General features: G+C 39.3%; 1 protein-coding gene across 15 annotated transcripts in view; it reads left to right on the top strand.

Annotated features, from left to right (window-relative positions):
• mark1 (MAP/microtubule affinity-regulating kinase 1) overlaps positions 1-14477 on the top strand; it is a 180068-nt gene that overhangs the window by 29898 nt on the left and 135693 nt on the right. The gene's annotated exons all lie outside the window — the stretch shown is intronic.

Below are 14477 nucleotides of genomic sequence, written 5' to 3'. Positions count from 1 at the left end.
GGACTCTGCAGTTTTTATGATACCATACACTATATGATAGATTTTTGTATAATTCAGTAACACTGGTGTCTAAAATAAATTGTACTTCATTTTCCCAACACAAAACATATCCTACCTAGGAGCTTAAAATGTATAGCCAAAAGCAGTTGATTAATTGTGTGGAAATTGTATGTATAAAATGCAATAGTATTTTGATTTACTTTGTGCTGTGAAGAAGATTTTGTACCATTAATAATAGCTGAATTCTTTAGCATTCTGCAATTGAATGATTATGGCAAGATCACTGATAGAGAATTCTAGTCATCACAGTTAGCCACATTTGTTATTGACCATATTTATCATATGAGCGAGCAGTAAGACAAAGCAATCTCTTGTTCTGCAATATAAAAGGTATGAAGTGTCTGATATAAATTGTTCAGTTATAACTAACAGTAATTACTTGACTGCTTTTTCAAAAAAAGCTTGTAAAGATAAAGGTCAGAGACACAGCTTTCTGAAAAGATGTGTTCAGTAAAGGCTTGGTTTTAGCTTTTGGCTTTCATAGTTTACTCCATTTTTCAGCTTGCCTCCAAGTATTTTAATTGTAGTTTTAATATTGATTTTTACTTCCAATTGCTGTCTTTAATGTTTTAATTTTTCCCTACATTTTGTTCATGATGGATATTGTAAATGTATCTACAGAACTAGGTTGAAATTGGATTCTTGAAAAATTGAAAGAGTAATTTTTAAAACTATTTACTAATTATCCAAGCTGTTGTTCTACTTTTTTGTTTTATCATTTTCAATTAAACTGATATTGCAATGTAGTTATGACTGGCTCTTTTTTTTTGTGGTTGAAGGCAGCTACAAAATACCAGTATCCCATGATATCAGAGGTACAACCAGCTAGTTAGTTGTTCAGACGCTTAGCAGTGTTAAATTGTTTTCATGTTCTCTCAAATGATGTATTTATCATCTTGCATCCACTTGTGACGCACATTTGACTTGATGGCTTTAAGTATGTATGCTGAGGTGTACATGAACTAGAGCATAGATTTGCTATAATTTATATGTAATTGTGTGGCAAAATGGTAGTAAACTTTGCTGTTGCTAAGTCAAATAATAGTTGAAATATTCTCATCAAAGGGATAAATGGGCTACTTCCTTCCATTTTTATTTCAGGTTGGTGCAGTCAAGCTTAAACACTGTATTTTAATTGAGAACTTTTCTGGATGTAAAATGCTTATTGCACTGTTTAAATAACTTTATCCAGAAATATATATGTTAAGTTTTTTTTTGGCTAAATTGATTTCAAATGAGTTAGTTCTTCATTTCAGTACAGGTATCATAATACAAGGTTGTAAAAAAAAAAGTCATTTTTCTAAATATAAAGCAGCCATTGCCAAAATGTTTTATTTAGTATTTGGAGATGGTGTGTGGAATTCATGTGCACTTTATTTATTGAATAGTGTATATTATCACAGTTTATTTGTTTACTACAATAGAGTTCTCCAGCATTATAGATCCTGATACATTTATATCGTCCTACCTGGTTATCCAAAATACAGTGTTTTTAAAATGTAATGTTACCTCTCTTAAGCTACATCTTGAGGTTCTCAGTTCAGGTTCTAAGTGAAACTAGTGGAGAGATAAACACATTCCACTTGCAAATTAATCATAAAAGATAATTCCTTCAGACATAAATCATCGGGGAAATGCTGTATCTGTTGGAATGATAGTAAGCTACCTATTGGTGTAATTTCTGTTTATGGCACATTGTTGCAGAATTGCATAAAACATGTCACTCTGTTTGAAAAGTTCAAAGGATACGGCATGTTATAAAATGCAAATATTTTTATGATGTCTGTCAGTAATGCTATGCTGATGATGTGACAGATTATAGTAAGCAAAACTTGCAGGAACACTATTACACACCCTTTTACTTCACATGGCAATTGTTCAGATACTTAAGAGACAAAGAATTGTGTGTTTTTTTTACAGTCCTAAGTATTTTTCTCCTTTCTCTTAAGTGGTCTTTGATTGTGAGTTATTATTGCTACCTGTATGCACACTCCTTTCAATTGTATGTCTACCTCTTACACCACATGTGGTGTAAAGCATCTGGATTGCAGGCTGTTGCTCTGACCATGCACGCGATGGGGGAAAAAAGCTGATGGAAACAGCATAGTTTGAGAAATTAATGTCATGGAGCAGAAATACCTTTGTCACCATGGACTTTGCTGAAGGAGAATCAAGAGGAGAGGCAATTTCCCTTCTGAAATAATTATCTGATTTTTATAAAGTCATAAACTGGATTATTGTGCAAAGTTGAAGATGAGTAGACCTGGAACAGTGGCCATTCAGAGTATAAGGTTCATTAGCAAGATCAAATAAAAATAAGGCAGGCAAGTTGAGTGGCCTTTGTTGGAGTGGGGGCACTGTTAGATTGGGTAGGCTTTTGGCTTTGGCTCAACAGGCTTGGGTGACGCAAGTACCTGATAAGTATTGTCTTGCTCCTTATCTGTAAGTGTATAGTTCGGCAGAAAGAATAGCTCCAGGTACTGTGTTCTGTTTTTGGTGTGAGATGTGGGAACTTCCAGCCTCCCTGATAACCATATCTGTACTAGGTGCACCAAGCTGCAACTCCTCAGAACATGTTAAGGAACTTGATGACCTTCGGCTCATAAGGGAAACTGAGGAGATTGTCAATGGGAGCAATGAGGTCGTTGCCCTTAGATTGCAGGAGGTGACTGAATGGGTGACAGTCAGTGGAGGGAATGGAAATAGCAGCTGGTACAGCATTCTTTTGTGGTTGTTCCCCTCAATAACAAGTACGTAGATTGTTTTGGATACTGTTTGGGGTGGGGAGCGGTGTGGATGACCTACTGGGGGTGGGGGGGGGGGGGGGAGTCGCAGCAACTTGGTCTCTGGCACAGAGTCTGAAGCTGTGGCTCAGAAGTGATGGGTACAGAGGAAGAATGCAATGATGATAGGAGTTTCCAGAGTTCGAGGAGTAGATAGGAGAGACTGTGGATGTGGTAGAGAGACCCAAATGATATTTTTGCCTTCCAGGTGCCAGGGTAAGGGATGACTTAGATCATGTCCTCAACATTCTAAAGGGGAGGTTGAACATCCAGTTATCTTGATACATTTTGGTACCAATGACATAGGAATCTAAAAAGGGAATTTAGAGAGCTAGATAGAAAACTGGAAAAACAGGATTGCTGTCTGGGCAACACACCAGTGGGGGCAAAAATAGGATAATTTGGCAGATGAATGCGTAGCTGAGGAACTAGGGCAGAGTTTCAGATTGATGCTGGATCCCAAGAGAGAACTTGTGGCATGCCTTCAAGATGGCTTTTGGAGCAGTTTGTGGTTGAGCCCACTAGGGGATCGGCAATTCTGAATTTAGTGTTGTGTAACGAAACAGGTATGATTAGGAAGCTTAAGGTAAAGGAACACTTGTGAATCAATGATCATAATATGATAGAATTCACCCTGCAATATGAGAGACAGAAAAAGGCAGATGTATCAGTGTTAGAGTTGTGTAAAGGGAATTGCAGGGCCAGGAGGGAGCTGGCCAAAGGAGACACCGGCAGGGATAATTGTGGAGCAGCAATGGCTGGAATTTCTCAGATCAATTTGGAAGGTGCAGGATAGATACATCCCAAAGAAGAGGAAATATTCTAAAGGCATGATAATACAACCATGGCTGTCAAACGAAGTCAAAGCCAACATAAAACCAAAAGAGAAGGCATATAAAATTAGTCGGAAGTTAGAGGATTGGGAAATTTTTAAAAAAAAAAACAAAGTAACTAAGAGAACTATGGGTGGGGTAATGAAATGTAAGCTAGCCAATAATCTAAAAGAATACCAATTATTTTTCAGATACATAAAGAATTAAAAAAAGAGGTGAGAGTAGATATTGAACTACTGGAAAATGATGCTGGAGAGATAGTAACGGGGGACAAGGAAATTGGTGGATGAAATGAATAAGTATTTTGCATGAATCTTCACTATGGAAGACGGCAGTAGTGTGCAGGAAGTTTGAGTGTGTCAAGGGGCAGAAGGGAGTGAAGTTGCTGTTACTAGGGCGATGGTGCTTCAGAAACTGAAAGGTCTGAAGGTAGATAAGTCACCTGGACCTGAGGATTACACCCCATGGTTCTAAAAGAGGTAGCTGAAGAGATTGTGGAGGCATCAGGAATGAGCTTTCAAGAATCACTAGATCCTGGCATGGTTCCAGAGGACTGGAAAATTGCAAATTTCTCTTCAAGGGAGGGAGGCAGAAGAAAGGAAACTATAGGACAGTTAGCCAGCCTTCAGTGATTGGGGAACTGTTCGAGATGATTGTTTAGAATGAGATTTCAGGGTACTTGGAGGCACATTACAAAATAGGCCAAAGTCAGCATAGTTTCCGTAAGGTATAATCTTGCCTGAAAAATGTGTTGGAGTTCTTTGAAGAAATAATGGGCAGGATAGACAAAGGAGAATCAGATGTTGTGTTTCAGAAGTGTCGCCTCACCTTGACAAACAGTTATTTCACCTGTGAGTCTGTTGGGATCATCCAGTGCTCCTAGTGTGGCCTCTTGTATATTGGTGAGAGCCGACATAGATTGGGAGATTGCCTCGCTGAACACCTACACTCCGTCTGCCAGAAAAGCAAGATCTCCCATTGACCACCCATTTTAGTTCTACTTACCATTCCCATTCCAACATGTCTATCCAAGCCCCCCTCTACTGTTGCAATGAGGCCATACTTGGGTTGGAGGAACAACCACTTGGATTCCATCTGGGTAGACTCCAACTTGATGGCATATATGTCGATTTCTCAAACTTCTGGTAATGACACTCACCCCCTTCTCCAGTCCCCTTCCTCTTTTCCCTCTCTCACCATATCTTCTTGCCTGCCCACTGCCTCCCTCTGGTGCTTCTCCCCCTTTTTGCTTTCTTCCATGGCCTTCTGTTCTCTCTTGTTAGATTTCCCCCTTCTCCAGCCCTGTATCTTTCACCAATCAACTTCCTAGCTCTTTACTTCACCTCTCCCAGGTTCACCTATCACCTTATGTTTCTTCCTCCCCTCCCCCACCTTCTAACGCTGACTCCACATTTTTTTCCCCTCCAGTCCTGCTGAAGGGCTTCGGCCCAAAATGTCGACTGTTTACTCTTTTCCATTGATGCTGCCTGGCCTGCTGAGTTCCTCCAGCATTTTTTTGTGTGCTGCTTTGTTGTAATATTATGGTTCCATGAGGCCTCACATGGAGTATTGTGAGCAGTTTTGGGCTCCTTATCTAAGAAAGGATATGCTGGCTTTGGAGAGGATTCAGAGAAGGATTACGAGAATGATTCCAGCAAAGAGAGGGTTACGCATGAGCAGAGTTTGAAGGCTCTCGACCTGTACTCGCTAGAATGTAGAAGAATGGGGGGGGGGGGGGGGAATCTCATTGCAACTTATTGAATATTGAAAGGCCTTGATAGAGTAGATGTAAAGAGGATGTTTTGTTTGGTGGGGGAGTCGAGGACCAGAGGGCACAGCCTCAGAATAGAGGACTGTCCATTTAGAACAGAGATAAGGAGATACTTTTTTTTAGTCAGAAAATGGTGAATCTGTGGAATTTGTTGTCACAGGCGGCTGTGGAGGCCAGTTTACTAGGTGTATTTAAGGCAGAGGTTGATGTATTCCTGCCTGCCCTGAACATTCAAGAATCTAGGGAGAAGGAGGAAAATGGGGTTGAGAGGGAAATGAATCAGACATGATGAAATAGTTAAGCAATCTCAGTGGGCCAAATTGTGTAATTCTGCTCATATGTCTTGTGGTCTTAAGCTGATCAGCTGCTTTTCAGTAAAATTTGTTGCTGAAAAGTGTTCCCCCCCAAATGGTTCTGCAATAGTAACCTTTTTACTGGGTAGTGAAGTAGTGACAGTGATTATTGTCATAAGATCCTCTTCTGACCCAGTGAATGCTGTTCTCACTTGCCTGATTTGATTGCGTTTCAAAAGCTGCCTAATGAAATCAGCGCAATGTGGTTATTCAAGGGAGAATTCGTATCTCCTTTTCTTAAGGAGATATCCCATTCTTTTCTGAGCCTGTACCACAAAAAAACAGATGATACTTAATGCAAATAACATGTGAGACATTTCAATTGTTGACTCCCCATTCTTAACCTGGGGGGAAAAAATCCAAAAATAAGGGACATTGTTACTATTTGGATATTTAATTAACTGTTAAGACTGTAATGGAAACGCTTGTAAAGGACTGAGAGTCATTGAATGGTTTTTTGTACATAATTTTATTTTTGAATAAAGTATATTTTTAATTTAAAAAAAAATTAACTGTACAAGTCATATCAGCACAGTCTTTCACCGGGTAATTACTGACAGATGTGAAGTTTTTGTTACGTGAGCACGCTAAGAGATGTATTGAGTCTGACCTTCATTTGAATGGATGAGTTCAGACCTTTTTGTGTAATTATTTCTTAATCTTGCTAATCTTACATTTTCATTGTTTTTCATTTATTGAATTTCCATCCTGTAAAGGAGCAGAGACTGTACAACTTTTGGTTCTTTTGTTGAACACTGACCACTTAAACCTGGCTTTATCCTTACTTTTTTTCATTGAGGAGCGAAGGCAAATGGCCAAGCCCTAGACTGTAGAACTCAGTGGGGTGGGAAACAGTAACAGAAGTAAATCAAAATAGTGATTTGGTGAAGTCAAACTTGGGTTTCACAAGTTTTGAAACAAGAGTGCAATTGTAAAGGAAAAGTCATGGGAGGAGCTGGTGAGGCAGACAGAATTTATCAGTGATCCTGGCAACCAGTGCAGGACATTGGAGCTCATTGCGGGTTCTTGTTGCCTAAGAGATGGCAGTAATACTACTGCATGTTATCCAATAAAATCTGCCGCCTTTGTCTTGAAGAATGTGGCCCACTTTTCAAGGGGGAATGATGGCCTACTTCTCGGTTACATTGTTTAGGCAAAGGAATCCCAAAGCAATCTGGATCGTTACAGTAAAAGAAATTGCTATGAATGTGTCTTTGAGAAACCCTGCAAAGTGTATAATTCTAGAGCTGGTAGTTGGATGCCTTTGTGTCCTTCCATGGAATGTGCTCACAGCAACATTAATAAAAATAAAATAATTTTGGGGAAGTGGTGCTTTCTGGAGCAGTTCTCTGTAATTTTGCAAACAAACTATAGTAAAGTTGATGATCTGCTCTGTGATTGTTCAGAATTGCAGATGGTTTAGTACCTGCTTCATAGGGTATTGAAGTCATCACATCCCGCAACACATCACGGCCCTGGGTCTTTGTGCTCCCCTCACCACACCTGACCTTGGGGTTTACATGCTCCTCTCAAAGGACACCTCTTTAAACTCCTCTTCCTGTAAGATGGCAGGGCACTTGGACGCACCGCGCTCTCTAGGTCCAAACAAAAGTGTGATTGTTTGTCCTTTATGTCCTTTTGATGATTGCAAGGCACTGCTGGTTATCAAGAACATCAAGTACTGCAGGTCTACCTCACTAGCGAGCTGCTTGTCTGTGGTGGAGCTGGACTTGTTCCACACTGTATTGCAGCCTGCTTCAGCCACCCAGGGAAGAAAGCATCACTGGCAGTGCTCGGAGGACAGTGCAGGAGATAGTCTTGAACTTTTATTTTGTTGTTGTGATTGCAGCACCCTATTGGACAATAGTAATGTAGAACACTGCAAGACAGATTCACATGTCCATGGTCGAGACCGAAGATGGGGGAGCTGTGTGGCTTCAGTTGTGGTGTGGACCAGGCCTTCAGTCATGCCTCAGGGTTGCTGTTGTGGCCACTGAGGAAGGAGTTACCAGAGATGGATCAGTGCCACTGGATTCCCCGGTGGTCTGGGGGCTCACCCCTCTCTCCCATCGGTGCCGCTCTCCAGTGTTCACTCAGTGGAAGATGAGCTGTATTGCCTTGGCCTGCTGCTGCTGCTGCACTGTGTGTGGTGAGGAATTGCTGCAGCCTGTTCTTCCAGAAACCTTGTGCTAGATGAACATCCATATACCATATATATATACAGGCCGTGGCACTCGGAGTTGGGCTGTACTTCTTTTAAAAAAAAATGTAAACATGTTTTCTGCTACCTTAATAATATGTGATGTGTGTGACTGTTCTGTGTTTTGCACCTTGGCCCCAGAGGAACGCTACTTTGTTTGGCACTATTCATCTGTATGGTTGAATGACAGTTAAATTTGAATTTGAACTTGGTCTGGTTTTATTTCCCACATTGGCTTGAAACTCACGGGGGACCTGTTTCCACATGCGGTTGTAATGCTCTGGGTTCTCTTTCCCACACTAAGCATGCTAGCTTCTCTGGAAAATTTATTTAAACTATAGTGTACGTTCTGTTTTTTAAAAAGAAAAAGTGTGTTTGTAATAGTAATTGGAATTAAAACCAAAATTACAGAAAATCTGGCAGGCCAGAACCTCCAATCTCCCAAGCACTTGCTTTATTGCAGTTGGTAAAATTAAATGATCAATTGCTAATTTTTATTTTTAATGGTGTAATTTATTTTTGAGATAGTTACACCAAAAGTTGTAAACTTGCATTAAATATTTCTTTTATCCAAAAAAATTTGTATTTATTTGTGTGTGAAAATAATATAAATATATAACATGTATATAAATCATACAGCTTGGATAGAGTCCTGCAACAAAACCTCAGGTAGAAAAGTATTTTTTTCCCTAGGTATCAGCAATAAATTATGTATACAATAAAAATGCAAAGCCATTAGTCATAGAACACTACAGCACAGAAACAGGAACTTTGGCCCATCTAGTCTATGCAAACCATTAATTTGCCTACTCCTTTGACCTGCGCCCACACCTTAGTCTTCCATAAATCTTCCATCTGTGTACTTGTCTAAACTTCACTCAAATGTTGAAGTTGATCCTGCATCCACCATGTCCACTATCAGATTATTTCACTCATGTTCTTCATAAACATTTCACCTTTCACCTTTAACCCATGACCTCTAGTTCTAGTCTCACCCAGTGTCAGTGGGAGGGGACTGCCTCCATTTACCCTGTCTATACCCCTCATAATTTTCTGTATCTCTGTCAAATCTCCCCTTATTTCCATCAAATCTCCCCTCATCTCCAAGGAGATAAAGTCCTAACCTATTCAACCTTTGAACACAGCCTATAACTCAGATCCTCAAGTCCAGGGCAACATCCTTTTAAATTTTCTCTGTGATCTTTCAAACTAATTGATACCTTTCCTGAAGGTAGGTGACTAGAACTGCACACAATACTCCAAATTGGGCCCCACTAACGTCTTGTACAACTTCAACATTACATCCCAACTCTATACCCATCACTTTGATTTATGAAGGCCAATGTGGCCAAGGCCCTCTTTATGACCCTATCTACCCATGATGCTGCTTTCAAGGAATCTGTATTTCTGGATCCCTCTTGTACTGCACTTCTCAGTGCTCTCCCACTCACTGTGTAAGACCTACTCTGAGTTGTACTCCCAACACCTCACACTTGTCTGCAATAAATTCCATCTGCCATTTTTTCAGGTAGTCCAGGTCTTACTGCAAGTATTGATGGCCTTCCTCACTTAAGTGCCTTTGTAATGCATTAATAAACAGATTGATCTTCTTGCCCATTAATGGATGTGAAGATCAATCTGTTTATTAATGCATTATAAAGTTTTTTTTCCAATTAGGACTATATTTTCCCATTAAAGATTGGAAAGGTGTCTGTGTTTTAATACAACTCTGCAGATTTTGGTAGTGATAGTTTGGAAGGAATAGTACATCTTGATTATTCAGTTTTGCAGAGCACATTACTGAATTGGGTCAAGATGTATTACATCAATGTGAAGGAAAATGCTGGAGCACGTGCATCTTTTTCCATTAACTAGTAGGCTGAATATCGATGCAACTTGGATAGATTAACAGTGATGGAGAAATTTCCACTGGTCATGTACTTTGGAAAGGAGGAACACAAGTCCCAGTTGTTGAGAGTGGCAATCACTTTGTTTGTTTTAAAAACTCTTGGTTGTTTTGCCATTTCAAATATTTGGACCTGTGATCTTTTTGAAAGACTTTGCTTGATTGGTGACATGACACCTGATATTTCAGTGATCCTGATAACCTAAAACTCATATATTGAACTATTGCCTCTATTTGGAATGTCCAGTTGACATAGGTAAGAGCAAATAAAGAAAGAAAATGAAGCTCCTGCTTAAAATGACCTGCTACATGCTTGCTGGTAGTTGCGCTGGTTTTCAAAATTAGCTTAATCAAAAACCAAGTTTGTGATCGGGATTCAAGTATTCACACGGATAACAAAAGTTGTTTTTTGGAAAACTGCAGAGGTTAAAACATTCTGATATTCAGTAGATTTTGTTTCTTTTATTTTATTGAGATCCACCCGGAATAGACCCTTCCAGTCCATTGAGCCATGCCGCCCAGCAGACCCACAATTTAATCCTAGCCTAATCACAGGAAAATTTCAATGACCAATTATCATACCAACTGGTATTTCTTTGGACTGTGGGAGGAAACTGGAGAAAATCCTCGTGGTCGGGGGAGAACATACAAACTCTTTACCAGCAGTGGAGGGAATTGAACACGAGTCATTGGTACTGTAAAGCATTGTGCTAACAACTACACTATCATGATGCCCGATGTTTCTGATTTCTCCTAAAGTCACTTAATAGTCAAAGGAAAAAATGAAACTATTTTTATGACAGTTTATTATGTGATTGAAAGTCCCCAAATTATATGGTGGGGAGTTGTGTGGTGGATATGAAGGATTTTATACTTTGTAAGTCAAATGACCATACTGGTGATGGCAGAGAATGTGGAGATTAAAATTCAAGACTGAAACTGAGTTTGTGCCCAGATTAAGCAGGATGCTGCTTGGAGTTGGCAGCGAAGGGGTTGGGGATGGTGGGAAACACAGTTTCTAAAGTGTGTCTGAAATAGTGGATGATGTTCAGTTAAAGAAATTTCCATCTCACTGTACCACACAAGGTAGATAGTGGGTTATGGATTTGGAAAAATTGAGTGGAGAGATGGGCCAGTCACCATTAATAATTGCTGTTTAAGCTTAATTTCCATGTGTTCTGTTGCCAAATGGGAAAAAAGAATCAGCTTTATTATCACTGACATATGTCATGAAATATGTTGTTTTATGGCAGTACTACAAGGCAAGACAATAAAAATTACTATGAGTTACAATAAATGGGTCAAAAGAGGAATAAAAAGATGGTGAGAATGGGTTCATGGACCATTCAGTAATCTGATGGCAGAGGGGAAGAAGCCCTTCCTAAAACAATGAGGTCAAAAAGGTCTTGAGGCTTCATACTTCTTCCCTGATGGTAGTAATGAGAAGAAGATGTATTGTGGATGGTGAGCATCTTTAATAATGGATGCTGCCTCCTGATGACATTGCCTTTCACAGATTTCTTCAATGGTGAGGAGGCCTGTGCCCATGATGAAACTGACTGAATCCAGAGCCCTCTGCAGCCCCTTTTGATTCTGTGCATCAGATCTACACCAGGAGGTGATGCCAGCAGATAGAATGCTCTCTATTGTACATCTGTAGGAATTTACTAGAGCCTTTGGTGACAGAAATTTCCTCAAACTGCTAATGATGTTAAGCCACTGGTGTGCCAACTTCATGATTGCATCAATATGTTGGGCCCAGGTTATATTATCTGAGAAGCTAATGTCCAAGAGCCTGAAGCTGTTTATCATGCAGAAATAAAGATGGATCACAGGAACAAAGTGGGGAAATTCTGCTGAAGATCCAGACCGGGGAAGAGGGTCTTCTTCTAGAATTTCGCTGATATAATTCAAATACAAAAGTTCTGAATAAAGTTTTTGGCAAGAATTGGATATGAGGATTGCTAAATGCTGCAGAACAAATGACCCTGGACCTGATTTGCAGTGAAATGATGTTTATTAATAATACAAGAGATTATGAAAGGTATTAACTTTATAAGGTACAATCAGTAAGTATAGATGAAAACTAGGAATATTTACTAGGTTTATCAATCTTTGAACAACGTCTTACATGAGCTAACTATTTTATTAATAACATTTTATTTTCCCCTGGTAAACAATCACTGCAAACAGTAGCCTGTAACTTTTTTCGGAGTTGAGCTGTTGAATTGCCTGTACAACCTGGCATTTTTTGGATTGTGAGTAGAAGTTTTGAAGGTGGAGGATAGTTGCAGCATTCTGTGTACAAGCCAAATTGAAATGGCAGTGCCTGGGTCCAGGCCCAAAAGCAGGGAATAAGCCAATGCTTGGCCATTGCTGAAGAGGACTTGAAGACAATTGGATATGACAGAACTGAGTTGAGACGGGGACTAGTGAGAAAAGACCCAATGTTTAATTGATTTAAGCATCCGCTGGGACGATTCGAGGCAGTGGGGCCCAGGCCAGAGAGTATATTGAAGCAGCCAGACCCTGATCTGAGAGCAAGGAATGACCCGATGTTTGGAAGATTTAAGTGCCAGGCCAGATTGAAAAGGTCTGGGCTGGAGGCAAGGGACGAGCTGGCTCAGATTGGCACTTCACAAGGTTTACTTGTCTCTGCGCTGAACTGAGGCTGTGACCTGCTCCTGAATCAGCTGCAGTTTCTTAACTCTACCCACAAGGATTCTACATCTTCCGATCCTATGCCACCTACTTTTAAGGACTTGATTTCATTCTTTACTAATGGAACTGCAGCTTCCCTCTGCTGACCTGCTGTCCTTTTGATATAATGTATGTCCTTGAATATTCACCTTCCAACTATGATCTTCTTTCAGCCATGACTAGTTGATGCCCACAACGTCATACCTGCCAATCAGGACCAGCAGCTTGAATTTCTTTCATTTTAGAGGTTAAAGGTCACAATCAGTGAAATTCAATTGAGCTGGTAGACTAATAATGAAGAAATGTCTTCCCTGATGACAGAAATCAAGATAATTGACTGTACTTAAATCCCAATAAAGGAACTTATGATGACGATAGATTTTGTTTTTTTTTAAAGTGATGCACTCTCCAACTTTTGTGACTGCTGAGTCAAGTGAAATTTCAGGATTGAGATCAATCACAGCAGACGTGGAACTCAGTAAGTGTAGTGAGATAATGATTAGCCACAATGAAATTGAATGCAGAGCTGATTCAGGAAACTGAAATCATTACTCGGTACCAATATAAAATTTATTAATTCTATCCAATAACCAAGTAGAAATTTGTCCTTGGTCGCAATTGTTGAATGTGTGATTGTTAGTAAATGCCCATCAGGGCTTGCTTTTCAAGAGTATGTAGCTACATCACATTCAGGTTACCATGGTGTAACAGGAATTTCTAGTCCAGATGATTTGAGTGCTGAAGGATTGGATAGGGGTAGGGTATCGAATGGAGCTCTTCCCTTCCCAGTGTTCAACAGGAGGAAATTATGGTTCACAGACTGTTGGCTTCAAAAATATTGACATCATAAAGACAAAGGAGACACTGGAGAGTTACAGCTCAGTATCTTGCATGCTTACGGTGATACATCTTTGATAATGCAACTTTTATATAAAAAAAATAATAATTCTGGTTTGCTGCCAGCATTTTGTATGTGTTGCTCAGATTCCCAGCATCTGCAGATTTTCTCTTGTTCATGACTGGAAAAAATTCTGCACCTTTTATGCATCTGATTTGTTGTATTGTAAGTGCACCATTTAATTTATGTAACATTGCATTTCATCAAAAGAAATGTAAATTATGTTAAATTATTTAACAGAATGTAAGTTTTATTTTTGTCAATTTCTTGGAAAACCCTAAAACATTTGGTTTGTTCAAAGCAAAATGCTGGAGGAACTCGGCAGGCCAAACAGCAGCTATGGGGAAAAAAGCACAGTCGACGTTTTGGGCCAAAACCCAAGCATTTTGTGTGTGTTGCTCGGATTTCCAGTATCTGCAGATTTTCTCTTGTTTGTGATATTGGTAATGAAACCTGCTACGTAGTTTATTTTAAGGTTTGAGGGGAAAATGCAAAAAGACCATGTGGAAAACTATTGAAGAAAAGCAAGAGTGCAGTATTTCCTTTCAGAGTACTTGAAGCAGAGTACATTTTATATCTCATTGTACATTATAATAAAGAATAACATTTTTTATAGTGATTGTTTTGCTCTTTTAATTTTCATATACTTTTTAAAAAATCACTTTTTAACCTTAAACAGAAAATGGTATCTGACAACATTGATTCCATTATATAAGTTTAGTGAATTTGGCAGTTACAAGTTCAACTCGTATTTCTCTTAGTCGGCAGTAGTTGTGAAATACAAATTGGTTTGTGGAAGCCACCTTGGAAGCAAGTTTCTTAACATTCTTTTAAACTTCAATAAGTACTAAATAATTTAACCTGCAGCTGAAAATTGGATTTGGAATTGTCACTTCAAATTTCAAAGTTTCTTGCTTGTATAAATTTCATCAAAGCTCAGAGTTAGATGTACAATACCATAAGACTTGGGAAC

The sequence above is a fragment of the Hemitrygon akajei genome, chromosome 7 (genome assembly GCF_048418815.1).
Source record: "Hemitrygon akajei chromosome 7, sHemAka1.3, whole genome shotgun sequence".
Taxonomy (NCBI): Eukaryota; Metazoa; Chordata; class Chondrichthyes; order Myliobatiformes; family Dasyatidae; genus Hemitrygon; species Hemitrygon akajei.
This window is presented reverse-complemented; position numbering and strand designations above follow the sequence as displayed.